The following is a 27,033-nucleotide window of genomic DNA, read 5'->3' on the forward strand; positions in this document are numbered from 1 at the left end:
TGGCTAATTAGATGAGCCCTCTGAATGTGCTTGCTCAACTATAAACTTTATACTGCTTGACCAGATATATTTTGCCTTCGCTCTTGTTTATCTACAAGGCATATGATTAATGTGTCGCCTTCTTCAGCTCCTTTGTTGATTACTGTCTAATATCTAATAGATACAGGACTGAGGAGTTGTTCAGGGCGACAGTCTTTTCTACTGTCGTCCCCTGCTCCCTCTCACTTACAGCTAACTTGTTTGTGCCTCCTTCTTCTCCGGGGCGCCATCACGAGGCGGCAGATAATAGCTCTTTCATTCTAGAGAAGAAAAAACTAATAGTATGGGAGGAAACACCTACCGCTATGATCTGTATGTTTCCCTTCTCTTCCCTCTGACCCTTGTCACTCTCTCCCACCAGTGGCAACATCCATGAGTAAACGCAAGGCACTGGGTTCCTCCAAAGGCATCTGAACTCTTAGCACTCCTTCCACATGTTTGTTTGCTCTTGTAATATATGACACATTAGTATCATGTCAAATAAAAGAAAGTTAGTAAAACTCTGAATTAATGTTCCGTTTTATACGCAAGACAGGGTGCCTCCCCCTCATTCTTTATAATCTTTCAAGACATGGTATACTGGAATGATTGTTTATCTCCTTCCGAGGAATTCAGCACTCTTTGGCTATTTTAAAATGGGTAGAACATTCCTAAGAGATGAATTTCTAGACAAACTAGCTGACCAAAGGAAGAAGCGCTGAAGAGCTGAAAAGCTGGTTTCCTGTATCCACAGACCCTCCCTGTCGCATTCACACCCACACTCATTGTCACTTCATCCTTTCCCTTGCACTCTGTGCCTTTCGACCAGACCTTTTACACTCTCACTTTTCCCTGAGGTGCACTGTGGGAAAAAGCTTTGTCTCTACTAAAGTAATTTCAGGGGGTAGAGGAGGGAGGATTCTATCACAGGATTTGGGAATAGCAGATTCAATGCCTCTCCCCTCCACCCGAGCTCACATGTGTGGCAACGATTTCTCTTCACCTGTAAAATGGCCCCTCGGAGTGGGACAGCATCTTCATTTCCAACAGAACTCTTCATAGGCCCATTAATTCTTAACACATCCACTTCAGGTGACAAATCCTGCCCGCCATCTTTTTCCAACTCTCCGTCGGAAAGGATTGGTGCCAGGCCCACCTGGAACTCTGGTTATGAGGAAAATCAAAACTTCCAATTTCAAAGGTATATTTGATTTTCCTTAAAATGTTTTTTCCAATGTGATAGATGAGGTAAGGCTTCATTTCTATTACTTTGATTTTTTTTCACACAGAAAAAAATATATGGTATGTAATATAATATAGATACAGAGAGCCAGCACATACTTTACCTTTGTGCCCCCGGTGCATGCATAAAAGTGGGCATTTGTATTCTAAGTAGCACTGGATATAATGAGTAAGAGCAGCCTTGTACCTGACGCCTGCCATTTTCTTTGTAACGTCAATCATTTTTGCCTTTATTTATACATTTAGGTTAATGTTTGCGATTAATGAGCAATTGAAGTGTTTCACTTAGAACCAGTAGACGGTGGAAGCAGATGAATTAAATAATACTATGCAACCTATTCATGTTTCTGAATCATTTATGATTGATATACAAATAATGTCAGAATATTTTGTTTTAAATCTAGAAGAAGTATATTTCTGTGATGAGTGCTTCGAAAGACGAAAAGTGTTTGGGTGGCCACGTTTCATTCTAGTGTTAATTACACGTATAAAATATGAATCAGGAGAAGAAATTATGTTAGGTGTAATCAGGAAAAACAATGCATCAAAAAAGATGGCATCTGAAATACTATTTTGGAGTTCCTGAGAAGCAAATGTTAAAATTATCATTATTATAGCTATTATCATCATTCAGTCATGAAGATTTCAGCTATGGTATACCGTGTTATTACCTGATATATGTTTAGGTCAGCGATTCCCAAATATCTTAGTAAAACACCTTTGTCTGCAAATGTATTAGGATGCCAAATAAGAATGGGAACGGGCAGTTTGCCCCAATATTAATTATTATTAGATTCTTATTATTTCATTTGCAGAATTTAAAAACTCCTTGCAGTCACTTCAAAGTCTCAATCTAAGGGCCTGAGCTAATTTGCCTGTATAATTTTCAGGTACAATTTATTTCTAACTGAAACTAGCCTGTTTCATGACATCTGATAAAAAGTTTACATTTTCAGAAGAAGCGGGGCTGGCGTTTTATAAGCCCTAAAATAATAGTCGGATCCCTTAAATCTTGACTTTTCAGTCTAAATTGGAGTGGGTTCAGACCTTTGCCAGAAGCAGTTCCTGAACACTCATTTCCTGGGGCACTTCCTCACTCCCCCCTCCTCAACCACTTTTGAAATAGTTCACATTCAACCCCTTGGGCATGTTGAGAATTCACCAGTCCGCTCTGGCGGTCACTACCGATGAAGGCGGGAGCTGGCTGGCTGGCAACCCCAACCTCCCCAGTACAGAGCACCACGTCAGTTTCAGTCTCGTTCCCAAACACAATCTCTTGTGATCTTCACGATAACCCCCGCAAAGACTGCAGGGATGATTATCTCCAGGAACAAATGAATGAGCGGAGGGCCAATTTACAGCCCATCAGCGGATGGCAGAGGGCGTTAACTCAGGAACAAAGACGCTCCGCGGGAGTCTATCAGCAGATATATTTTTATATTATTTCAGAATGTCATTTGTTGTTAATTAAGAGGCTGTTTGAAATAGCGCTCTCCCACGCTTGGATGTGTTGCTGATTCGCTCCTCGCAAGACCGTGGAGATGGAGACTTAATCAAAAGACGTTATGAGGAGTGCCTTGTCAGAACACAAACATTTTGAAATCCCAAGGAAAATGCAGTTTAATGCATCCAGTGAAATTGCCTGAGAGGAAATAGTGAATACAGCTTTTCTTAAAGCCTTTCCCCTCAGGCCATTAACTAAGAAACTGGTCACTAACTGCTGGTAACAACCCATTTTGGAGGGATTATTGCTATTATTGGAATTCTGTGGTTTATGGCAACATTTTGTTAAAGATGTTAGAAATGAGAGTGCAGCTGGACTTGGTACTTCAGAGAAATCCGTCCCTTCCCTTGCAGTTAATGGCCATTTTTTTTTTTTATTCCAATCTAAATGTACGAAGGCTGAGCTGCTCTGCCGAGTTTATTATCTGCTACATTCCTTGTTGCTCTAAGAAATATGCTTTACACCGGAGTCAGCATTCAAATCAATGGAGCAAAAATATAACATTTATTGTTAGTAAAATTGAATCATGCTGAAAAGGCTGAATGAAGGCTTGACTTAAACTGGATGTTAGAAATCATTCCACTTGCCACGAGCGCTTTCCGGCTGACACACAGCCACGCTCTTCCCTTCCCGTGATTAATTGTTAGCTGCAGCAGGCATATATGCATTGCCAGATGGAGAATAATAACTAAAGTTCTATTATCGATTTCCCGTAACTCTAGGGGAGCCCATACACCTGGAGCAGAGCCTGCTCTGTGGGGCTGGTAGCTGCCTGCTGGTAATTCTGCACTCTGATAATTCCGCTCCCTGAAAACAGAATTGGGAAGGAGGCAGCGCTGGGGAAGGGCAGGCAAACATCACACAATGGAGGAAAAGTTCTCAAGAGTTTCAAAAATATTTCTTTTGTTCACTTCAAATGGCAGAAGCAAGTCAGAACCCTGACAGCTTAAAACCATAAGGTGTATTGGTGAGACCGAAGGCACATTACAAATACGTGATTTGCATGGGAGACAGGCTTTTTGCCTTTTTGGGGTCCGTTTTTCCTCCCATCTTTTAATTACAAAAAAAGGGGAAGATCAGAACATATCATTAGCTCTGCTTCTTAGTGAACCTGACTTTTCTCAAGAAATTTACATCTTTCTCTCATTTTCTGTTAAGGTTTCTTCCCCTGTTTTCTCACCTACAGAATTATAATGAGGTAGAGTGAATGAGATCTATGGGGAGAGCGCTGGACCCAGAGACTAAAGGTAAAAGGATGATTGATGGTATGAGATTACCATAAAAGTACAATCAGGATCAGATTTTAAAATGAATTTTTAAGCAGCCTAAGAGATACTCTTTGATTTGCAGTCTGGTGGAATGGATAATGTCTCATTCAGTGGATAAAGTTTCTTACTGTGTGACTTGAGCTTTTTCTGATCTTTCTGACTGGGAGTAAAATGGAACCAAAGCCTAAAGTGGTTTTTAATGCAGAAAATATCAAACACAATATTCTTAATGTCAAAACCTGGGCATAGCAGGTGAGGAAAGAAAAATAAATAGAAGAATATTGCCGTTAGTGGTTTTGTATTAGGCTCTCTTCTCACTGGTAAATGAGGTTAAAACATACATTTTTTTAAAGGGCAAACTTGTTTACATATTGACAACAACAAAAAAAGCTTAGGCAGATGTCAGATTTTAGTCTTCTTTAGACGTGTAAACTGTTCCAACTAAAATCGTAAAGCAAAATATATTTCATGGGCGCTATGCTTATATGCTTTTAAAAAATTTAAATATCCTTCTTATTTTAGAATAACCTTAGATTTACAAAAAAAGCTGCAAAGATATCAGACAGTTCCTGCATACCCTTCATCCAGTTTCTTCTATCATTAAAGCTGACATTACTCTCAGGGCTTCGAGGTTTAGCTGATAAAGTACTGGACACTCAGTTACATTTGCATTTCAGATGACAACAAATCGTTTTTTAGTATACATCCGTCCCACAGCAACCCTAATTGCTATTACACATTTGTCATAATAAAGGAATCCATATCGGTTAACTAGACTCTGCACTTTATTACAGTTTTACTAGTTTTTCCTAATGTGTCTTTTCTGTTCTAGAATCCCAATCAAGATACCACATTACACTTAGTCATCATGTCTCTGCAGGCTCTGCTGATCTGTGACAGTTTCTCAGACTTCCCATTTGCTTTTAAACACAGTACCAAATGAGATAAAATTTTAATTAGAAATCTAATAGTGTTAATAAACACGTGTATGTACTCAGAGTCCATTTTTTCAATTAATGAATTTCCCCCAAAATTTAACTTACATTTCATCTTAATAGTCTGTATATCCAATGCTCTCTCTATGAGATTGTGAAACAGTAATAAATCCCAAGTATAAACCAGGAATTTTTATTGATAACATTAGAGGGGGGAAAGAGATAGCAGCAACTTGCAAACATGCCCAGGTCACCGTCTGATTGCAAATCCTGCGTTCTACTGAACACTGCATTATCGCAGTCCTTGGATATGAAAGTAATTACTAAAAACTGTCATGGTATGTGCTTTTTCACTCCGTTTAAACTTCCATTTCATCAGTCCTTCCACAGAAGGTGCACGCTTCTAAGAAGAGATCTTTGAAAGATATCAATTCCTTTTTGTTGTAAACTTTGTTCATAGCCATAAGTACAAAGGTTTATTTTTATTTTGATTATTTCAGAATTTGTCCAAGAAGGTTAAAAGAAAAGATAAAAAGGCAGACTGTTAATCAACTTCGCGGAAACTAGTTGGAGCTTGCAGCTTTACGATTTAGGTTGATCTTCATTAGGTAAAATCCCCTGCTTTAAAACCGTTAAACATGGGAATCTTTAACATTTCAGACAGTGGCTTCTTGTGACAGTTTCCATTTCTTCCCCCCTGCTGACAGTTCCTATAATGACTTTAATCATAGAGTCTGGAAACGGAACCGGCTATTGAATAGCAACAAACTCAGTGGTCAATGTCTATGTCACTTTTCTGGGAGCAGGACTTTCTGAGCATCAAGGAGCTAATACTCAGAGCCTCCTGGAAAAGTGCTAAGTGCATTAACTCTCTGTCAATCACATCTGTAACACGCAGGCCAAATTACTACTATTTGGCTCAAGACATTCTATTGAAACTTATTTGTGTGGTATTCGTATCTGTGTACCGTATATAACTAATGATGATTGTTTATGGAAAGGTGCCTGTCCAATTATTTTTGAAGAAACACAAGAATGCAGAATGACTGGAAGCATCAGGTTTTTGCCAGAGAATGCCTCAGGTAAGAGGAGAATGGCTAGAGGCTATAAGGAATCACAAGAGACAAGTCAGAGTCGTAAATTGGGAAACTGACATATCTCATCTAATATACTTGCTAACTAGGCCTTTAAAAACCTTGACATTTAACTAAGTTTGTGGAAAAGTTATGGGTTTTTGTCCTTTTCTATTGGCTCTAACTCATTAATCCAGTGAATTAAGGTGTTTATCATTGTTACTGATATTAGCAGATAACGGGGCAATTGTTTAGAGCGGCAGGGAAGCTTCTCACGGCTGAGCAGCTGTTTACTCTGGCTGTGCCTATTTCAAAGTCAAGTCAGTCAAAAATGATACTTCAAGTTATTTACCCTTTTGGTACTTCAGGGCTTGAAATGGCATGAAAGGAGCCTTTCATTTGGCAGAGGCATTTAAATAAAGCTTTCGAAAGGCTGATGTGTTTGGAAGAGGGTGGGCTCTTACTGAAATAAACAAGTTTCTAGGGATTTTAAGAAAATAAGAACGAAATGAAAACTTTCCAGTAAATGTTGTCTACTTCAATATCCGATTTTGATCAAATTTATATTATTTAGGGGCGTAGCAATGGCCCATGGCAAGATAATCTTTGGCTTCATATGTTAATGTTCCTGAAGTAGGCTGAACTTAACCATAAGATTTTTTTTTAAACTCCAGAAACATCAAGAAGCAAGACAGAAGACACACCATTTATAATCAGAAAGCAGCACAGTTTCCCAAAAACACAGAGAGAAGGTACTGTTCACCAAGCAGATATTAAAATAGTTGAGCTTTTTAGTCACTATTTTGTTAAATGTATGTTAAATACTTTCTCATTAAACTGAAATGCTTCAAAGAGAGGTTTTGGCATTTGCCTCTATCAAACAGTAGTCACCAAAATCAAACCAAAATGCTACCCTCCTTTTTTTTTTTTCTTAATAACTACAAGGATCACATTGAGAAAAGACCACCTAGCAATTAATATGTGGACACTGCTATTTGGAAACCCTAAGAAACTATTTTAACTCTTTTTTCAAGTTACTGAAAACTATATATGTATATAGGTTTCCTTTTTCAACATCTATTTATGAACCATGGAGAGTCATTTCTTTTTAAATTTTTTAAAGATAAAAAGACTTTTTACTACTTGCTTCTAGTATTACCACTGACAGTTTATAGCTCTTACAAATTTATTGGCCACATGAAAAATAATTCAAAACATATTTTATGAGACATCATCAGATTATTTATACCAGTTCATTCCTTTTTGGTTAATTCTCGTCAACAATATATTGAGCCAATATTCATTTAGTATTCTGTATAAAGTTAGTATAACATTTGATTCTTTGGAGAAAACACAAAAGAAGTTTAAGACATGGCCCTTACCTGCAAGGGAGTTTTAGTTTTATACTGAAGACAAGTTAACCACAGGAATAAAAAGCATAGGACAACAATGTGGGGTACTATGCAGTGATTAATAAAGACCTTTCAGAATACAGAATAAAATGCCATGTCACGCAGCTTAAGAAAACTAGAAAGACATGCTTAGAGCAGTGCAGAGAAGGAAGGTCTCTGTGGCTGGAGGAGTCAGAGAAGGTCCGTGTGGAGAACCCAAAGTTGAGGGGTGAAGGCTGTGCTGTCCACGAATGATAAGAGAGGAGGGGCACATTTTAAAAACATGATATTTGCCTTATTTAGTGACTAATCTATGGGTACAGACCTGGAGACCAAAGCTTACGCATTTGAGCAGCCTGGTCCAAAGCTAGAAACCAAACTGAACACAGTGGTAGATCATGAAATGACTAAGGAGTTCATGGGGTGGTAAGTTATCTTTGACAAAGAAGGTAGCATTGGATGAAGAGATGTTCAGTATACACTTGCCCTCTGGACAAATGTCTGTCATGTTAGGCAAGTTATTTAACCTTTCTAAACTTTTTGTTTCCTTATCTGTTACATGGACTTAATAACAGAGCTAATCTCATCACATTTTTTTCTAGTAAATGACAAAAAAAAAAAAAAAAAGCCCCAAACAGACCAGTGATACCTGTTCCACAGGACTGTGGTGAGAATTAAATAGAATAATACAGTCATTTTCCTCTCATCTGTGGAGGGTAGGTTCTAAGACCTCCAGAAGTCGTTTGAAACCATGAAAAGTGCCAAACCCTATATACACTATGCTTTTTCCTCTACATACGGACCTATGATAACATGTAAGTTATAAATTAGGCACAGTAATTTAGTTAGTAAGATACTAACAACAATTACTACAAATAAAATGGAACTATAACAATATACTGTAATAAAGGTTATGTGAATGCAGTCCTAAGAATCTTATTGTATTGTACTCACCCTTCTTCTTGTGATGATGAGATGATAAAAAGGTCTATGTGCTGAGACACAGTGAGGTGAATGACATGGGCTTTGTAATGTTAGTGTTCAGCTATTACGGTTGTTCTGATGATACGTGAGGAGGAGGGTCTTCTGCTTCGGGGCTGTGGTTGACAGTGGATAACCCAAAGTGCAGAAAGTGAAACTGCAGGTAAGGGGGGAATGACTGTATGTACTAAACATGGCAGAGGCTGGAAGCAGAGACTGGAAGGTGTCAGGTAGGCTCTGGCAGCTGGTCTTAGACTATGTCTATAAGGGACGGAGTTGGTAAAGCTGAAGCTGAATTTGAACACTTGTTAATATCTTGTATATGAAGTGAGTTGATAGAGAGTAACTCAGAAATTGGGCAACGTCCTAATGTTGGTTTGCTGCATTTTTATGCATTGCCTTTAGTAGGGGGCCTTAGGGAAAACCCCTGAGGATGTTCTTCATCCTGCCATGGAAAATGAGAGCCCAAGGATTAGCTTGTAGATAATATGGAATAACCGTTCCTCTGTTCAGAACTGGAGAAGGAAGAGGTTTAGAATCAGTACAAGGTGCATTTGCAAGGAGGTCTTATTGCCAACACAAACTGGCTTCTACCAACATATCAGACAACAGAAGCGAGAACATCAGTGCATTGTAGGGGCTTCGGCCTCAGAAAGGGCGTCCAAGGGGCCTATGCCTGAAGATCCTGAGAGCAATCACATCTAATACTCAATTTTAAGTCCTCTGTGTATTATTCCTTTTTGTTCCCCAAAACTATCATATAAGAGTCTCACTAAAATACTACATTTTGATCTTCCCTATGACAGTAGAGAAATATGGGAAGTGTCTGAGCCTACACTTGAGACAGAGCTGTGTCAGGGAGATTAGCAGCAGGTGGCTTGAGTGAGACAAGTCTTGGGGCAAGAAAAAGAGACCTGCAGAAAAACCCAGGTGTGGGCCAAATCCAGACCCATATGGCACAGATATCCAAAAAATTCATGGATGGGAAACTGGTAAAGATGTTGGACATCTAATAGTGAGAAGAGGGTAGAGACCCATGTTATTGAGATTTGGACATTAATGGGAGGTGGGATCTTGTAGCCTACTGACGTATGGAGTATCTGGGTTAAATAATACTGTTATAAGGTTGAAATGAGATTAAAAAAATGAAAAGTCTTAGCATAACATCTAGCTTTGAATAGGCTCACAATATCTGTTGAAGTTGACATTATTATTGACTATGGGATGTCATGTTAGTGGATCTGGCACAGAAGATCATATAAGATGTATTCCTTAAGCAAGTCTGGTGGGCAACCAGCCTCTTACATCCCTGAATGCTAAATCCACCGTGTGCACAGCCAGACCGAGGAATGACTAAGGGCCATTCTCTACTTGTCACTTTTCCAAACATGGACGAGGTTGCGAGCAACAACAAGTATAATCTTCTTTAAAAATGACAAATCACAAAAGATTCAACAGAGCAGCTTCAGAAGGTCATGAGCCTGTGGGAGCAGGTGCAAGGCTCAAATGGTGAAAGCACTGAGGCAGCGGTAGGTCTGTGGGGGTTTGTCCATTTTCTTACGTAAGATCACCACACCCCATTGAATAGACGGGTGGTCTATTCAAAGGAGTGAACTCCACCATATTTTGGTGACTTTATTTTTTCATTTACACTCAAAGAGGGAGGTTATCTATTTGACAAAACACAGACCCCAGTGAAATATGTGTTGGCTGCAATCTTCCTATATGATAAATAATCATCTTGGATCCCTGGCACCGTGATGGAGAGTGGCCTGTGGCTTGGTAGGTGATATAGGCACTACTGGTGACAGAAATCTCACGCAAAGCAGATGGCAGAGCTGACTTAAGGAACCGAAAAGATGTCTAGCTAGTGGAAACCAAGATATAAGAGGAAGAATGGGCAGCAGAAGAGAGACACAACACCAGCTTCTCCACATGTTACACGCACCCAGCAGTTTTACCGGCAGGAAGCAGCAGGTGGCCATGTCCCCAGCCATCAGGGTAGCCTACCTGGACCATCTACCCCAGCCACAATGGGACTAGCTGGGCCAGAGTATCTGAAGCAGTCTGATAATACTAACAACCAGTCTTTAGCAAGAAACATTTATGTACAGGGTCTATTGAAAGTTCTTAAATGAATTAGCCATTTAACCTCACAGTAACTGTATGTAACAGGTAATGTCATTATCCCAGGCAAAGTTCAGCCTCAGGGCCTTTGCAATTGGAGTTTTCTCTGAAAGGAATGCCAGTTACATGCATGGCTTATTCTTCACTGCATTCAGATGGATGGTCAACATCTCCAAAAGAGAGGACTATTATGATTACGTCATCTAAAATAATATGCCTCGCTCTTTTTTTTTTTTTTAAAGAACCAGGAATTTTTTTTTAAGATTTTATTTATTTATTTGACAGAGAGAGAGATCACAAGTAGACAGAGAGGCAGGCAGAGAGAAAGAAGGAAGCAGGCTCCCTGCTGAGCAGAGAGCCCAATTCGGGGCTTGATCCCAGGACCCTGAGATCATGACCTCAGCCGCCGAAGCCAGAGGCTTAACCCACTGAGCCACCTAAGTGCCCCCCCACCTCACTCTTTATTCTCTTACCATGTTTTATTTTTCTGCATAGCTCTCATCTCTTTGAGAATATACATTCATTTTTGTGCATTATCTATTTCCCCTCTAGAACTTAAGTTCCATGGTGACAGGTAACTTTCCTAGTTCACTTTTACAGCTGTGTCCTCAACCCCCAAATAGTCCCCTTCCATAGAAGCAGCACAATAAGTAGCTGATGAATGATGAAGTTTCACTTTACAAGAAAGATAGTGAATTCCAGGGAGTCTAAGCAAATTGCTCAAGTTCTCAGAATGATATATACAGAATCAAGCTTGGATTCCAGGCAGTATGGCGCCAAGACCCAGCTCTTGACCTCTACTCTGTATTGCCTCAGGAGTACCATGACATCAACTCAGTCGTGAAGGAGAAAAGGGCATCTGCAGGCATGACAGCAGCATGTGCGACACTGCTGTCCATAAACAAGGACTAGAAAGGATGGACAGCACATCTGGACTCCTTGATGCTGTCCTCCAATATGAGCCTCCACACGTGGGCAACCACACATGGTTGGGAGGCCCTGGGGCTCCGGATTGGAGGGCAGCCTTCATCTACGTCTCTCCATCTCCTCCTGAGCATGAGAACCAAAAGTTGGGCTAAGTTACCGTGAAATCCTAGATAGCAGCAATTCATTTACTGATGGACAAATGATGGCAGGGTCTCTGTTTGCTGGTGAATTTCTGTGCAACACTCTGGGGTCTTGGAATGCTAGTCTAGTTACAATGCTGAGACCCCAATCCTACTTCCTGAACTCAGACCACCCACTGTGGAGGGCACTACTGAGCCTCAGGACACAGCTGGTCTTTGGCACTTTGTTGAAGTCAGGGTTCCATCTTTATCTCTAGCTGACTGTCTGGAGTCTGAGGCCTGGAATTTCAAGCTCTGGGTGTATCTTTGTCAATGTATGAAGGTTCCAGAAGAAATAAATCACTTAGTTACACTGGCAGTGAAAGAATCGTGGCATGTCTAGCCCTATCATAGACATGGTAGGAAAAGATACTCAGTAGCTGACATCCAAACTTCCATCTAGGGGCCTGAGACTTTTAGAGCTTGTCTCACAACAGTGAGACAAGACAACTCCACAGATTATGGTTTATGGCAATCAAAGAGTCAGAGTGAGACCTAAATTTAAAACCAGGTGGACAGCAATGACTGGACAAAGGGCATAGTTGAGGTCAGAAAGCCCAAGAAAAACCAGGTATTCTAGGTCAGAGCAAGACCGCTCAGAATACAGGGCAAGAAGCATCATCTAGATGTCCCCTGAGCCGCAACAGGTAGGGAGAGAGGCAGAGTCAGCTTGGGCAACACTGAAGTTATAAAGAGTGGGCTGTTATAAACTTATGGAAAAAAGGAAGAGTATCTCTGTTTTCGAATCCCAAAAGCTCAAAATATTTTGCAGAGTCTGTTTTTCATGGGTTATTAACATTCTTTCACTAATTCAACAATTACATTCAGAGTCTGCTGTACCAGACAGTGAAGTAATTGATGGCTGAGGTGAACCCACCAAGCCACAGTGGTTTTTTTTTAGCATTTATGCAACTCTTTCAAAGAGAAAAACTTGCTTGTTAAATACCCATCCCATATTTTCCTGTCCATGACTGGTTTCTTTTAATATTTAAAAACTTTCAAAAACAGAGAATAATGCTTTTGATTTTCTGGAAACGCAGCAAACTATGTTTGAAAAGTGAATGTGAAACTGGCTTTTTTATACTGAAAGGCAATCAGTTCTGCTCAGATGTGTACCTACAAGCCCATCAATCCAGGCTGGAGCTACTAACTTATATTTTTGGAAAAAGACCACTCAAAGTACTCTTCAGGTGTGTAGGTTGGTTTTCCTGAAGCTTTTTTTACCCTGTTCTTTTTGTGTTGTTTGCCATTTTGAGTCTCTTACTGTAACTTCTCTGAAGGACCCAGGGATCAATACAGTCTAACAAACGCTGATTCTCCACTAACTCTATGTCCACATGGCTTCACACTCAAAGGGAAGAGTCTTTCAAATAAAAGAGGAAAGTGCTAATTCCTCACACTGGGGAGGACCGTGAATAGACTTACACATATTCACAGAGTCCCTACTTGGGCCCTCACGTAAGAACACAGGTTGAAGAGCACAACTTTAAATTTAAGAAGTGACAGTCATTCCAGGTTGTCTCAGGAAATTTAGCTTAAAAGGCATTTGAATCCAGTCTAGAGAATATGTGGAGGTTAAAGCTGGAAAAAAAATCATTATTAACAATAATAACCCCCAAAAGTGCAGGCCAAAGGAGCAATTGTGAGCATTGGTTCTGACTCATACTCAAAAGTGGCCACAGGGTATCTGGTAGACCAAGAAAAGTAAGCAGCAGCCATATGCCACCAGCAAGTATTTATTAGGTATGCAACAAAGAATTATACATACCTAGGCATTTAATTGAGGCATTGATAATGATAAACATGTAGAAATTCTTCCCCCTTGTCTTCCACCTCGAATACTTCTCAAATGAATTAAATATCGCAAATCAAAATAATATCAAGGGTGGTATGAAAAAGTATGCTTATTTTAAAAATACATTTACTTTTTCAAACATAGTTGACACACAATGTTACGTTAGTTTCGGGAGTACGACACAGTGATTTGACAACTCTACGTGCAATGCTATGCTCGTAAGTGTAGTTTCCCTGTGACACCACACAACACTGTTACAATAACATCAATTATACTCTCTATGCTGTGCCTTTCATCCCTAAGATTTATTCATTCCATATGTGGAAGCCTGCGCCTCCCACTCTCCACTCATTTTCCCCATCCCCTCATACCCTCCCCCCCTGCACCCACCAGTTTGTTCTCTGTATTTACGGGACTGTTTCTGCTTTTTTTTTTATTCATGTATTTTGCTTTTTGGAGCCCACATATAAGTTAAATCAAGGGTAGTTGTGTTTCTCTGGCTTATTTCACTTAGCATAATGCCCACTAGTTCCATCCATGTTCCTGTTTTCATTAAGGATATCACATGGGTTAAAACCTCATGTTCTGTGGGGCACCTGGGTGGCTCAGTAGGTTAAGCCTCTGTCTTCGGCTCAGGTCATGATCTCAGGGTCCTGGGATCAAGCCCCACATTGGGCTCTCTGCTCAGCAGGGGGCCTGCTTCCCGCTCCCCACCCCGCCACGCACTGCCTGCCTCTCTGCCTACTTGTCATCTTTGTCAAATAAATAAATAAAATCTCAAAAAAACCCACTTCATGTTCTATAATATAACAAAGTTTACACTCTCCTTGCCTCCCATCTCCATAAAGTTATTGCACTAAATTATTCTCTCATGGTTGAATGCCCCAATACAAAATATAGGCAGATCCTACTGAAGCCATACTACAGTCTAATACACTAAAAAAGGATGCTATGAACAGGCTAAATGGATTTCCAAAAATGTGAGAAGACAGTATTGGCAAAATCCAGCATAAAATCCATTAATCTTCACTTCTGAAGCATGAGCATTGATTGCAATGCCAATGTACATTTTAACACTGGCCCAAAACATTTTTTATTTTGTCTATGGGCAGAGGTCATGGTTCCTAAAGTCTTTTTGATTGACAAGAAAATCACTCTATGATAACAAGGCATAGCTTTTTTTCAGTATACCAAACAACCAACCCAAAATAACACGTCTCTCAGAGATAACCTTTAAGTGAAATTGGCCACATCTTGGATTGTTAGTCACGAAGCAGAACTGTTTGATAGGCAAAGACCATGATTAGAGTGAGCAGAAAGAAACCGAGAGGCACATCAAAGGCAACAAACATTTATTTTTTTCCTATCACAATAATGGTAAATACCATCTGGGGTCCTGCCAAACACAGCAGGTCTGGGGATATGAGGTCATAGAAGACTAAGGAAAACAGACATCCGTGTTTGGCCACGTTCCCTCCTCTTAGATCTCTATAAAGATCCACCTATATTTCACCAGGTAAGATGTCGTTCAGGAACAAGGCTAAGGCTGGCCCCAGCCCTTTCACTGTTAGCCTGTATTGTGTGTCTAAGAGGGGCTGGGTGATCCCTTCTGGCCAGAGTGGTTCCCTTCAGTAGGAAAGCCCCCGAACCCCTAGGGCTCAGCTTCTCTCTCACACTCACTGCTCCCTCCTTCTTGCCAGTCTGAGCTCCTTGGGGAGCCTCTACCCTCTTGTATCAGACAAACACAGTAATTTCTTGGAAGAGTCCATTTCCCTTGGGAAGATCTGAATCTTCTATATTCCTTACTCCTTGGAGTGACTAAATCCTTAAAAAAAAAATAATTCTTTCCCATCCTAGAAATATTCAGCCATGGGCAATTTGTTTTCACCTAACTTTGTGCTGGCTGTTGTTGAGCTTCAAGCCCTATTAATTTTCATGCATGTATTGTTGAATCCTTTTTAATCGTTATATAATTTAATCTTACTTTATGCTTACAGAAACCCCTCTCACTAGGTTTTATTATCCCCATTTAACAGATGACAAGTGTGAGGCCTAAAGAAAACAATAGAATTTGCTTAAAATCACAGAACTCGGATGTAGCACCTTGATCCAAGATCTCAGATTCCAAAGATTATGTTATCACTAATCATATTACTTCCATTGGCTAAATCTGTGGATGGCATTCACTGATCTTTATTTTTCCTCAGAATATTTATCACTGACATCATATAACTCTTCCACTTAGGGCCATATGACTCTGAGGAAGGCACATAAGCTGATTGTGCCTCATCTGTAAAAGGGGAATTACTATGACAGTACCTATCCAAAAAGAGGATTGTGAAAATTAAGGGAGGTAATGTATGTAAGAGAATCAGAAAAATCCTTGGTTAATTGTAAGGATTACCTAAATGTTAATTATCATTAGTAGTAGTGTAGAAACAGAGGTAGCTTCAGTAATAGTAGTAATGAGAGGTATACTAGTATGAGTAAGAGTAGTAATAGTACATTTATTTATTTGGGGGTTCATTATCTGTCTTCTACATGAGAATATAAGCTCCTTAAGGGTAGAAACTGTTTTGTTCACTGCTGTATTCTCACTTCCAAAAACAGTGCCTAACACAAAGTAAAGGCTTGATGATTGTTTGTTGAATGAATACACAAAAATTTGCTAGCCTTCATATTCCTTTTTCTGTGGTGTCTGAGATGTGGGCAGCTAAAATTCACAAGTGGTTGAACACAGTCTCTGGTGTCAAATCTGTACAGACCCGGTCCAGCTCCCCTACATGCCCAGACGCAGAGCGGGCATTCTTTATGTCGTCTGCTGTGCCTTATGCGGATGGCCTTCTTTCCTGGCATCTTCTTCCTAGGGGCCTCCTGGATGGCCAAGTCACTCTCCACTCCCTGCAAGCTGTCCTTTCCTCTCCACCCCATAAAAACAAAACTATCCTTAATGCTACATCCGTAGGGTCTTCTCCCTGGTAGATGATACCTAATTACTCTTGAAAACTAACATGCTCTTCAGATTTGCCCAATGTCCCTTACAATTCTAAAATTCTCCCAAGTGATGTCATGTGAGGTGATTATTTCATGATTTGCTGTATGTGTGATGATATCTGTATATGGAAAATGTGCTAATATTTGCCCTCCACCAGGGGAGGGATGCCCTCATCCAGAGGAGCGGCATTCATGATAGAGCTCAGACGTGAAAGCTGACCTTGTAGGAAAAACCACGTGTGCTGATGGAGCCTTGAGAAATCCCGTTACCATCACAGGGTTTGCTTTGCCAGAAGTAGGGCGACTGCTCTTTGCTTCATCCTATCAGCTTCTCTTGACTTCAGTAGAGGCACAGGTGTCATTCCTGACATGGCAGGTTTGGAATTTAACTTCCCTCTCTCCAGTGAAAAGGAGCAGAGTCTCCCGGAGAGAAAGCATGAGTGAGGAGAAAAAGGAGAAAGAGTGAAGAACAGAGGAGAAGGCAAGAAATCAGTGTGGTGTGCAGCAAGAAAATACAGGTGGAAGGGATGTGGAAGAGCAAAAGGGAGTGCTAGTAGCAAACAGGAAAGAGGAGGAGGCAGGAGGACGGAGTGGAGAGCAGAGGACCGAGCGCAGAAGGTGGTAAAATGCAGCGAGGTCCACCAGACAGCTGAGATAGTCCAGTGGGGCTAGACTGAGCTAAGACAGAGAGACAGGACACAAGTGGGTTAAGACATTAAGTAGCCATTGCCTGTTAGTTATCTAGGGAAAGAAGGACTGCTGGTCTAAATACAATGCATATTGTGCATTTATAATTCTGGGGGATTAAGTTATTATGATCTATCTACGTGTTTCATTGAATCATATCAAGGTATAATTTTATCATTCCACACAATGGATTATTTTCCATGTATCTGTATAGAAGACACCTTATTCAAGGGGATAGACGTGAAACAGCTTCACTTCAGATCTATTATAATACGTACAGGAATTAACCTTACATTGTTGGAATCTTCCTGGCAGTGCCTAGATGTACTAAACACTGTTCTTGACAATACAAGTATTGCTGTTATCTATTTACAGAAAAGGAGGCTGTTAATTCTTGGGAAATAAGATAGGATTTCAATGCTTTGGCCTAATTAGCTGAGAGGAAGGACATGGTCCAGGTAGTGTATGAGAAAGCCTGTTGACGCACGCACGCTCCTCTCTCTCTGTTCCCACGACCCCATCCTGGCTGCGGCCATCGTCTCTCACTGGGAATATTACCCAAGCCTCTTAGTCCTTTCTCCACTTCCACATCTTCTCTTTCTAATTCTCGGTTACACATCAAAGTGAACTTTTAAAAATGTCGCCCCTCAGTCTGGATTTCGTTGGCGTCTCACTCTGCACCATGGGTAAACCTAAGTTCCAATAAGGAATGATCTCACTGTGGTGTATCTCATCTTCAGGTTCAGCTGTGCCATACTTTTTCCTGACCCAGGGCCTTCATGCATGTTCTGTCCTAAGATCAGAACACTCTTCCCCATTCTTCATCTGGCTAAAATACTCGTCAGGTATTGATAGTGTCAGGATAGATAGTGTTTTCCTCAGAGACTTGCCTGACCCCCGGCCTAGACCATGCCATTTTGTTACATGTGCTCCATGCATGTTTTACTTCTATGCATCAGGTCACATCATTATTCTTTAATATTTATTTATGTACCTATCTGTTTGCTGTCTGGGACCTCCAGTTGGTTATAAGTCTTATGCAAATGGAGGCCAGGTCTACCTTGCTCATTACTCATTTCTCAGGACCTGCTATGGTTCCTACTACAGGACAAGAACTCAGTATATTGGGTAAAGGAGTTATTGAGATTTCAATTTCCAACATTCTAGACTTGTTTGTAATCTCAAGGATTTCAAACAATTGCGAAACAATGCTATGTATTCGTTTGCAGACAGGGAAGACAGAATCCCTGCTGCTCCCCCTGGGTAGAATCCCTCTGACTGGGCTCCAGATTGCATCAGGACGGTAGGGATGGAGAGCCAACTCATGAGCCTTTCACGACAGAACAGCGCCTGCCATTGTCCCCCATGAAAGCAACGTGTTGCTCAGTATTCAAACCTTTGCAGCAGCTGTAAGCAAAGGATTTTCAGGCCTTTTTAGTTAAGATGGAACCTTCTGAAAGGCAGAATGTAGTCACAGTAAAGAGGAGCATTACTAGCACCTTCTATAAAAAAAAAAAGGAGACAATTAAAATCTTTTGTTCTTGGGGTGCCTGGGTGGCTCAGTGGGTTAAAGCCTCTGCCTTCAGCTCAGGTCATGGTCCCAGGGTCCTGGGATAGAGCCCCACATCCGGCTCTCTGCTCAGCAGGGAGCCTGCTTCCTTCTCTCTCTGCCAGCCTCTCTGTCTACTTGTGATCTGTCTGTCCAATAAATAAATAACATCTTAATAAAATAAATAAAAATCTTTTGTTCTCTACTTCCTTCCCAGCAAGTCTCACATCCCCCCTTCCTGCTATGCAATCACCATCTTCTTCAGATTAGTCATCAGTTCCCCAGCTTCATTCTGAAACAACGGTGTCCAAAATCCACACTTCTGAGCACGATGGCTGGTTCCAAACACCCCAGGATGACTGCCTCCGGAACTTTTGGCCAAATGTTGCCAGTTAGGTTGGAGGGGTCTCTGGGAGGGCCAGAAGCAATCTAATGCAGCTTCCAGTCATCTTCCTATAGTCCCAAATAAGATGACCTATTACGCGTGCTTATTCCTTTCCGGTGGGGAGAGGGACTAGGGAAGACAGTGCACTGTTAACTGTAACATAAATGACCAGAGAGAAATTCTAGGTTTTGGTGATTTTCTTCTGCCAGCCAAACTTGCTTATAGCTTTTGGAATTCATGCCCACTGATGGCATGAAGAGAGTCTCTCATCACAGAAGAACACCATGTATGCAATTATCTTTCCAATGGCCAGATCAGCCCATGTCAATGCCACGTTTAATATTTAAGCATACTCTACTCTCATTTGTATCCACTTACTCGGTGGACATCTGCAGACCCAATATGAATAAAAATGGAACTTGTGGGGCAAGAAAAATACATTGAGAATCACTGGGTTGAACAAACCTAGTGGGAAGGTTGAGTCTATTCAAACACCTGTCTCCTACCCTCTAACCATCTGTGCAATCACTTCACACTTCAGCCTCACCACTCACCCCTACAATTACCCTGTCAAGAGGAAAGTGCAGCTCAGGTGGATTTAATGTGGGTTTAATATGGCCCATCGAGTTTAATGTTGATTTCCTTTAAGTAACTGTTTCTGTTCTTGCTATAAATCTATGTGTATGTGTGTACGCTTAATTTGGATAATGAGTCCATCTAGGGCAAGGGGCAGTTTATACGTTTTGTAGGCACTAGATCAAATAAGCAGATGCGCAAAGCTGTAAGTGAAAACAGCAGAATCACGTACAATTCATGGGTTACAGTAAATTTAAAAGAGAAGATTAATACTTTAATGGATTCTTAAGAATTCTTTCCCTCAAATTCTCAATATGAACATAACAATGTTCTATATAAATAGCTATAAAGAAAAGGGAAGATAATATGTAATCTAGACCTACTATGTTATTGGGTGTGATGCTAGTGAGTTTACAGTTGTTTTCTCATCTAATAAAATAACTGAATATTAAAACAAGGGACATGGGGCTCAGCGAGTTTAAGTATCATGATATACAAGCCAAAGTATATTCATTTCAAAAGCATGTTTTCTTTCCCATAAGTGGTCATACCATGATGTACTGGGGACAGTACATCAGTCTGAATGAGTTAATCTTCTTAGAGTCTCTCCTAATCAGGTATGACTTATTATGCTACTTCTCCTGCAGAGGACAAAAAAAATAATCAGGAATAAATGGAAATAATAAGGAATTATCCCCTGAATTTCTTAGATACGACTTCATTAGAGCTCAAAGCAACTGGATAATCTTAACTGCTCTATTTCCACCCATTCATTCTTCATGCAAAACACATTCTTTTGATTGCCAACTATGTGCCAGGCCCTCGAAAAGACAGTTTGGGTAGAATGATAAGCAAGACGGAAATGCTGTTAACACCGAGTTCAGTGTATTACAGAGCACAGCGAAGGGCAGAGTGGCCTCTGCGGATTTGGGGACGGTGTACGGCTTGATGCGGGCCACCGTCAAATGCAAGAAACAGAGTACAAACAGATGCTGCTTCTTTGTAATAATTTATGAAGCTTAAGGAATCAGGATCAGTCATGCTTTATATTTAGTCAGACTTAAAATATTTATTTCATCAGATATACTTCAATCACCTTTTTTCATAAATATGAGACAAGTTGTTAAAGGAGAATTTTGTGGTTGGTTTTTTGAATTTGTCAACATGTTCACACCACTAAGTACCTTTTACATTTGGCAGGTGTGTAGAGGAAAGGCCTAATCGACCTTCCATTATAATGCACAGCCTTGGTACTGAACCAAGAAATCACTATGTAAGTAGTGAAGTATTCAGAATCATTCAACAGTATGCACAAGTCGAAAGTCCTGCCCCAAAGAAAGTGTACCCCCTTCTCTGGTTCCTGAGTCAAGAACAGTGAGTGGCATCCACTCATTCGTCATCTTTATACTTTGTAAAGTCAATTAAAAAAAATCCATAAGCGATACACTGATTGTGTCACATCAATTACTTTGCTGTTTAGATGAAATGAGCTCTGTGTTGCTCTCAAATTAGATACTCATCATGCATAATTAGCCCCTTACATAGAACAGCTGCTGGCTTTTACAATGCTTTCAACCCAATGCTGCGTGTACCCATTGTTGGTGTTTACTGTGAGCATTATTTAATCAAATCTGTGATATATGCACATTTGATGTAATGATAAAATATAGAAAAGAACTGCCTAGAGGAAAGCATGGGATGTTCATCCTCACCTAGAAAAGTTAACCCTGAAGTAATTGTATTAAAGACACAAACCATTAATTGGAAAATCATTTTAATTTTTTAAAAATTAAAAATTATTTTCTTGTTAAATATTATTCTGTGACTGTTTAAAAGAAAGGAAATGGTGCATTTTGCAGCAGTATGTTCAAAGGACCGAAAAGCGACTCAATCATCAGGTTGGGTCTCACAGATAAACTGGGAATCAGAAAATCTTTGACCTAAATCTGAAACTTTACAATACACTTAACTCCCTACTTTCACCACCTGCAAAACCTGGAAAATCATCCTCAGCAAGTGTTTACTGTAGCACTTGAAGATGGAAATTGTTACCACAGATATACAAAATGTAATTCTAGAGTATAGTTTTAAATTTAAGCACCATCCTGATTTTATTGGCCACAAATTGGAGATGTTGCTGTGGATTCTGTTAGTGATGGTTTATGTATTTAAGGAACGGGGAAAGCTTGGGGGATGGCTAATGTAATCATCACAAGCAGTAGCCTGCCACCTTTTATTTTTTAAGTGTATGTATTTCTCATCTCTAATGGAATCATTGTTTCACAAATAAGATAACTGAGAAAAGGGAATCGGCAAAGTCATAGTGAGATAAGGAGATACTGCTACGACAGTTCCCCAGTGTATAAATTTTATTCCTAGTCACACCCAGCTAAGAAGAGAAGTAGAAATGTGACATATCATATTTTAGAGGATGAAGGGCAATAAAAGCTATGTCCTGAGCACAATTATTCTTTTTTCAGATTATAAAGATAAAATTTGGCTAAGCGGATCTATTCCAATTTTCACTGCCAACGTTCAGTATTTCTGTTTAAACGGGCTGTTGTGAACTATTCTAAATGCCATTTATGATATTGGAGCGATGTGTTTAAGAAGGATGTACTTTGAGAAAGTGTTTTATATTAGAGATTACCTACCTATTCATATATACATATTTGTATGTAGGTATACACAGGCACACACACACACACACATTAGAACAGATTTCACTAAACAGAATTCAGGAAATATTGTTGTTAATACCCATTGTGTTTTCCTTTATGGGTCCACTTTTGGATGTTTGTGTATATGAAACTGATATTCAATTGGTATACAACCAGGCTGGCTAAAGTGACTGTTTACTGGCCGGCATTCCTTCTGCTTTATCCAGGAGGAACTCACTTGCATTGCTTAATGCTTTTATCAAAATGGTTATTAAATATTTTTATTATCATTCTAGGTAGATATATTTAAATGTATTCTTTAGAATTCCTTATAAACCACTAACAATAATAATTAGTCAGCAGGTCACAGCAGCAAAAAAAGTAGAGGGAGTATTTATTTGTAGACGCTTCTTTACTGCACATTGCTGAGAAAGTTGGCAAACAGGAGGAAAGAAGCAGAAATATTCTTATGTGCAGGTTAAACTAGAAACCACATAGTTAAGGAGGTCGACACAGCTGCATCTATGATTTTAACAATGGTCAGGGAACACACCTGATGAACATTCCCACTCCCTAGCAAGAGAATTCTTCACTTCAATTACTTTGAGAAATCCTCATATGATAAGAATACTTTTTAACATCTTTGGACTACATAGATGAAGTTTCCCCCACCCCCACCCCCCCATAGATTATTAAGAAAAAAAGCCACTGGCTATTTAAGACAGTTAAGCAAACACATTCTAATATGAACCATAGTTTCCACACATACTTTAAAAATAAGGTTCTTAAAAAAAATTTTTTTAAGATTTTATTTATGTATTTGACAGACAGAGTTCACAAGTAGGCAGAGAGGTAGGTGGGGGTGGGAGGTAGGGAAGCAGGCTCCCGACTGAGCAGAGAGCCTGATGTGGGCCTCGATCCCAGGACCCTGAGATCATGACCTAAGCTTAACCCACTGAGCCACCCAGGCACCCCTGTTTGTTTGTTTGTTTGTTTGTTTGTTTGTTTGTTTAAAGATAAGTGTTCTACCTCCCCTCTGATAACTATCAGTTTGTTCTCTATAGTTAAGAGTCTGTTTTCTGGTTTTGAGTGGGTCAGGATGGGTGAAATAGGCGAAGGGGATTAAGAGCACACTTACCACGATGAGCACTGAGTAATGTAGAGAATTGCCCAATCACCATCTTGTATACCTGAAACTAATATAGCGCTGTATGCTAACTGAAAATTAAATTTTCTCCAAAAGGTAAGTATTCTAAATTTTCATCTTTTGTGACCTTGGTGGACAAGTTTTTCTATATCACTTTTATGCACATTTTCTTTTATTCTATTTCAGTGGTGTTTACACAGGCTGATCTAGGAGAAAAGGGGTAGTTTAACTACCAGTTGTTTGGGAGAAAAAACATTAGAAAACTCTTTTATAAATAGCATTTGACTGAATTCTACTACTTGTTCTGAGCATAACTGTTTGACTTGATTCAACTGGTTTTTTCAAGTTAATTTGATTAAGTAGATTCACTTTATATTCAAGATCTTTAATTTATTTACTGTCTCCTAAGACAAAGCTTTGTAAAATTAAATAATAAAACAATCATAAAGGAGTCTCTACATCTATTCTCTACATCTAGAAAGATCCATACCATTCATCATAAAAAAACAAAAACCTAAACTGTTTTTTCGTGTATAGTTAATGAAAGTTATTCTGTAACTATAGATCTTAGTATTCTTATAGGCATTAACTTTATGGATAACATCCTTATGAGTTACTCCATTTGTAGAAATAATGTAGGAGCCTCCAATATAAAAATATATAGAGAGAATTTCCTATTGAGGATCTTTATTCCAGGGACACCTGGGTAGTGCAGTTGGTTAAACATCAGACTCAGGTTTCAGCTCTGATTGGGATTCCATGGTGGTGGGATTGAGCTCCACACTGTGCTCTGCGCTTTGTGCAAAGTCTGCTTGAGATTCTCTCTCTCTCTGCCCCTCCCTCTCTCTCTCTTTCTCTCTCTCTCTAAAATAAATAAATCTTTTAAAAAAGAATCTTTATTCCAATCTAAGTGACATAAGATATTTAGCCTCTAAGGATTATCTAAATACACTTTAATGATTGGTAGAACATAGTCTCCACTGCAGTACATGGAGTTTAAAAAAAAAAAAAAAAAGCCTTAAGCAAATTTTTAAGAAGAAAAACAAAAGAAAATGATATTAACAAAAAGTATTTAAAAGATCTCAAATACAATTTTTCCATACTTTTAAATTATATATTAAGATTTGAAGGAAGGGAGGAGGGGAAAAAAGGAAAGGGGAGAGAAAGAGAGAGAGAGAGGGAGGAAGGAAGGAGAAAAAAAGAGAAACAAATTATCTTTGCTTCTAATATGAAAATAATGGAAAGGTTTTTTGACTACTTAAGGCAAAGAGATCCAGAGTGCCATTCATGCCAATATAATGATACTGAATCTTCTTCCTGTCATTTCTTACAGATGTTTTGGCATTTAACATTGATATCTTTCGGTTATTTTCCTAAAGTATATTGCAATTATCACAGGAAGGGTGCTTCTCTTTTACTATCTAGGTCGATTTGTCTTTTTTTTTTTTTAAGTAAAAGCCATATTGTCTTTTAGAAAATGCTTTTGTTTCTAGTATAAAAGGAAAAGAAAAAGGAAATCAGCATTGAGCTGGGTTAATGGCACTGTGAAGACTGGGAAAAGTGTAGTATTTCTATGGTTTTAAGCCGATAGCTATATACAAGGGTGCTGGCACACAGAAGTCTGATTTTAAAAAGCTCAGTTAGATGACTGAAAAGAGCGGAAACCACCTATTCAAGGCCATAGAAGAATCTGAAGAATTCACTGGAGAGTTCCCACAGAAGAAATTCATAAAACAGAATCTGTCATTTATGATGTTACATAAATGAAGCACGTATAATCTGTATCTATATGACAGTGTGTTTTCAACTCTCTCCTCCGTTTTGTTATGATGTATCAAGGTTTTGTCAGTCAAGTACAGAGGAAAAATCACTTAGGTGTGCAAACAAATGCGTATGTCCAGATAGGAAGAACTTTCCACAGTCGCATTCATCAACCAATCTTAGGAGAGGTTTCAATCAGTAAGTTATAGATGGGCCAGTCTAGGTATAACTATATAGCTGGACAATATAGGCCAGGAAGATATAACCAGTACAAACTGAAAGAGGAAGCAGATTATTAGAGTCCTCGTCATGAGTTCTAGTTAAGATTTATATAGAGAATTAATTTTTAAAATCAGGTGAGCCACGGTCTGACTAAGAACTGAAAACTGGTTCTCCCACTTTTTCAAAAAATATTTTGAACATATGGCATGTCAGATATTGTATCTGTATGCGGGACACCATTTTAGATGCTGGATGGCATCTGATAACCAACTTCCATTTTGTTTTCTCAAACTGATCTTATGAAGGTGAATGAAGAAGTACAAATGATGGCAAGTGTTACAACTGAATGTTTGTGTCCTCCCCAAAATCCATATGTTAAGGCTCTGACCCCCAGTGTGATATTGGAGGTGGGGCCTTTGGTAGGTCATGAGGATTCGGTGAAGTCCTAAGGAAGGAGCCCTCATGATGGGATTCATGCCCTGATAAGAAGAGGCCAGAGAGCTTCTTGAGAGTATGTTGCTCTTTCTCTGTCCACCATATGAAGTCACAGCAAGACAAGAGCCAGGAAGAGGGTCCTCACCAAGAACTTGACCACCAAGACCATGATCTTGAGAACCTCCAGCTTCCAGAACTTTAGGTAATGAGATATATATGTTTTTTGCTAAGCCACCCAGTCTATGGTATTTTGTTATGGCAGCCCAAGCAGAGTAAGAGAGCAAGAGAAGTTAACTTTCAGGAGGGCAAGGGAGGAGGGAGGATTGTGGTGGGAAGATACACTACCTAGAGACGATCAACAAGTCCTTTATATTTGGACAATTTATTTTTACGTAGAGTCAAAGCAGTGATTAGTTAACCCCAATACCAGGGAGTAATCTAGTCAGAACTAAACCAAGATGGTTTATGTGCCTTCTAACAGGGGAAGTTCTGCTGGAGAGTCAGGCTTGAGCTCTACTTTCTGTTTGGTCACTGTGCAGCTTCAACCTTTCTGGAACTTGGGAAACTCATCTGTACAAGAAACTAAAACCCTTCCATATTTTCTCTATTATTAGTCTGAATCCTGGTCACACAAATATGGGTTGAAGATGTTTAGCTTAACCCTACAAATGGTTCACCAAAAAACCTACTTCCATTCCTAAAGAAAATAACACATGTCCCACTGTGGGGGAATTAGCAGGATCATTTTAAAATATGAAACAGAAAACCCTTAGCTTTTCCTGTAAATGTGAAATAAAGAGAACCAGAAACCAAATATTGGCTAAGCTGTGCTTTACAACAGCTTCTAAGTTATTTGTCTTACAGGGGAATAAAAGCTTGTTTTATAAATATACACTCAGCTATAAATATGAGCAGATACATTAAAATAACACACTAATCTGAGATACACTTGTTTTTCCAAAATGTATGTTGAATCTCCAACCCAAATCAAAAGAGATAATTATTCTTTTACCTCTGAGTTTAATATGAGGCAGTTTTTCCATGATCCGATTGTTCAAATATTTGCTTGACTTGGATCGACCTTTCTCAATTATCTGACATACCTGCTTAGATTCAGACAGACTTCTGAGATCAGACACATTCTGAGCCAAGCCAAGCTTTCTCACTTGTCAAATGT

At 39.5% G+C, this 27,033-nt stretch overlaps 1 pseudogene; it reads left to right on the plus strand.

Annotated features, from left to right (window-relative positions):
- Positions 1 to 7,744: 7,744 nt before the first annotated feature.
- Positions 7,745 to 18,428, plus strand: LOC116584133 (annotated as a pseudogene).
- The last annotated feature ends 8,605 nt before the right edge of the window (positions 18,429 to 27,033 follow it).

This window comes from Mustela erminea, chromosome 2 (genome assembly GCF_009829155.1).
Source record: "Mustela erminea isolate mMusErm1 chromosome 2, mMusErm1.Pri, whole genome shotgun sequence".
Lineage (NCBI taxonomy): Eukaryota > Metazoa > Chordata > Mammalia > Carnivora > Mustelidae > Mustela > Mustela erminea.